At 35.4% G+C, this 2,997-nt stretch overlaps 1 protein-coding gene across 4 annotated transcripts in view; it reads left to right on the forward strand.

The window, feature by feature from the left end:
- The first annotated feature begins 305 nt into the window (after positions 1-305).
- The window catches only part of LOC106478314 (calcitonin gene-related peptide type 1 receptor-like), a 164,918-nt gene continuing 162,226 nt past the window's right edge, over positions 306-2,997 (forward strand). For 3 of the 4 annotated variants that reach the window (XM_022381897.1, XM_022381895.1, XM_022381901.1), the window contains exon 1: positions 306-621. The gene's annotated coding sequence lies outside the window, so the exon portion shown is untranslated. The remainder of the gene's footprint in view (positions 622-2,997) is intronic. The other variant, XM_022381903.1, reaches the window with a different exon arrangement.

Below are 2,997 nucleotides of genomic sequence, written 5' to 3' on the forward strand. Positions count from 1 at the left end.
AACTATAAAACCAAAATAAAAATTGAAAAAAAAACATATTAAATTAAAACCCTGAATTCGATTTTAGTAACACAATGAGTATATGATCTAGTTAGAGAATAATGATAAAATGGCGCCACTATTCTTCAGACTGACGATAAGCTTGAATAGTTGTTTGTATCCTGTAGAACCTATGGTGTTTGTACAGTTTCCCTGAGGAGATAATTCAAATCTGATTACCACAGAACGATGAGCATTATACATCAAACACAAAATACTGCATAGAGTTCTTTCTAATTGTGACAGGTAGATTCTCTCCGTCTGGAATACTTCTACAGTAATATAACACGATCTAGTAATTCCATAACGCGTGTTTTTCGTTCTTTAAATAAGCGTGTCTGAGAAGAACGGAAATACCTAGATTTTCGGGTTAAATTGCTGTTTTGTTATTCTTTAGTTTATCATTACTCTCGACTAATAAAGATATCAGTTTGCATCAGGCGGTAAACCTCGTACTATGACCATTGCATAGGCATACTCTTTCGTAACGAGACATTTCATAAGTGGGTGTGTGATTAAAACGCATAGCGTGATTGTTAATTTCTAAAGCAGCCAAGAGTGAGCGACTCGGACAAAAACAAGGTAAGTACATTATCAATTAACTTTAATTTTTCTAATGTTTATTTTAGGTATAATAGATTCCGGAATATGGCTCGCATTGTTGAAGTCTGTGCGTTTTTTTTTCCTTCTATTTCTCTGTTAACCCTATTGATCAGCAACAGTTAGAATGAACTTAATTAAGAACGACTTCATTTGCAGTTTAGTATGTTGGTTTATTGTTAAGCACAAAGCTACACAATGGACTATCTGTGATGTGCCCACTACGAGTATCGAAACTCAGTTATTAGCGGTTCGAACCTGCAGACTTACTGCTGAGCCAGCGAGGGCTGCGGTTTCCTGTTGTTGTTGTTGAAACAATGATATAACAACCGGTTGTAAAAGACTTAGAAACAGACATGATTATATATACATCGTTATCCATGAAAAAGACAACACTTTAATCCGAATAGCACGATCGTAATGTGAGAGTTAAAACAACTTTATAATTGTATGTAAAATTAGTTATACTATTGAAAAACGCAATAACAACATTGATGTAACATAACGAGAGTTTCAATGTATAACGAGTAAAATAAATTTAAGTTATATAACTATTTATTTGGATTATTAGATTGAAACTACACTATGCTGAATACTGTAGTGAAATTACTTTTTACTTGTGGCTTCCTGTGCAATAGTATTATTCTTAATGCTAGAGTTGACATCTTCACCAATGATGTTGGTTCAGGATAGACTGGCAGCAGGATTACTAGCTCCTCAGGTATCGCCGGGGATCTCTCATTTAGCCCCGAAATATGGGGTTTTATACAAATATATTTGGTATTCTTACGATTCTCGAAGTAGTGTACACACCCAACTCACAAGATAGGATTGTAATGAAAAATGCGCGAATTTTAATACAGTAGTATCCAATGTATAACTTTACCTTGACATTTTTGACATATCGCCAATAAGCTATACACAACTAACTACAGGGAGTCTGAAAAGAAAACCCTATATTTAGATTCATTATTTTAAAGACCATACTAGTCCTAGTGAACACAATTTCACGAAAGTTAAATTGAGAATTATACGTTTTATTATGAGAAGTTTGGATATGATACGGTGTGTTTGAAAACCTTATAACTTAACCACTTTTTTCCCAACCTAGCACTTCTTTCGTTTCTTTTCTTTTAGAGATGCGAGATTGGCGATTTGAATAAGATGCTTTCAGTGTGCAGGATGTCGCGAGGATTAATGAACACTGTCCAGAACATGCGATGCTTAGAGTAGCTTCATTTAGGGATAAGCTTGACATGCTGATGAAGAACGACGGAAGGAATAATGAACATATTATGTAACACTTTGAACCGTATTCTGATTTGCCTCTATAAAGACAATGAATCTCAATGTGCTTCTGGTGAAATCGTATTCTTCCAGCAGGAGTTGTTTAAGATATAATAACTTTATATATGGTATAATATTTTTTAATCATCCTCCGTTTTATTTATTCCACGTGCACCATTCATGTTTACAGGAGTGGAGAAATAAGACCACGTCCTACCGACAGAAATTAGGAATTAGCGTCGGGTTGGCAATTTTTGCTGTAAATCGAATGTTTAGTTTGTTTGGAATTTCGCGCAAAGCTGCTCGAGGGCTATCTGTGCTAGGAGTCCTTAATTTAGTAGTGATAACTAGAGGAAAAACATCTAGTCAACACCACCCACCGCCAACTCTTGGGCTACTATTTACCAACGAACAATAGGATTAAAGTGTAAAATCATAATGCCCTACGACTGAAAGGTCGAGCATGTTCGTTGGTGGGGATTCGAACCCTCAATCTACAAATTATGGGTCGAGCGTCTTAACCACCAGGCTATGCCAGGCGAAGTAAATGTGATACGAAAGCGTTTAAGCGAAGAGTGTTTTGTAGTAAAATATATTTTGTTTTTTTAAGTGTTTTCTAAAGGATTTGATACTACCCCTAACACATACAAACATGTTGCTACACATGCCACAAACGAAGATTATTATTAATACAGGCCGAAGGGACAACTAAATTATCCGTACAAATAACACATGCAACGAGAAGCAAATGGTGAATATTGTTATATACCACATATATCAAGAAGTATTTGGACAAATTAGACATACTGTGAAAGGTGCTAATAGAACGGAGCACTGCAGCCATTTTTAGCAAGAATAAAACAATAGCGACTGATGTTAGTACACACAATATAAACAGTTACTGGGGTTAATACACGTAGCACATATAAGTTAGTACAAAAACACAAACGTGACTGGTCTTACTACACATAGCACAATTGGTGACATAAACACAAACGTACTTCTTACTACACGTAGCACAACAAGTGACATATATTGTACAATAACACAAACGTGATTGGTCTTACTACA

This window comes from Limulus polyphemus, unplaced genomic scaffold (genome assembly GCF_000517525.1).
Source record: "Limulus polyphemus unplaced genomic scaffold, Limulus_polyphemus-2.1.2 Scaffold199, whole genome shotgun sequence".
Taxonomy (NCBI): Eukaryota; Metazoa; Arthropoda; class Merostomata; order Xiphosura; family Limulidae; genus Limulus; species Limulus polyphemus.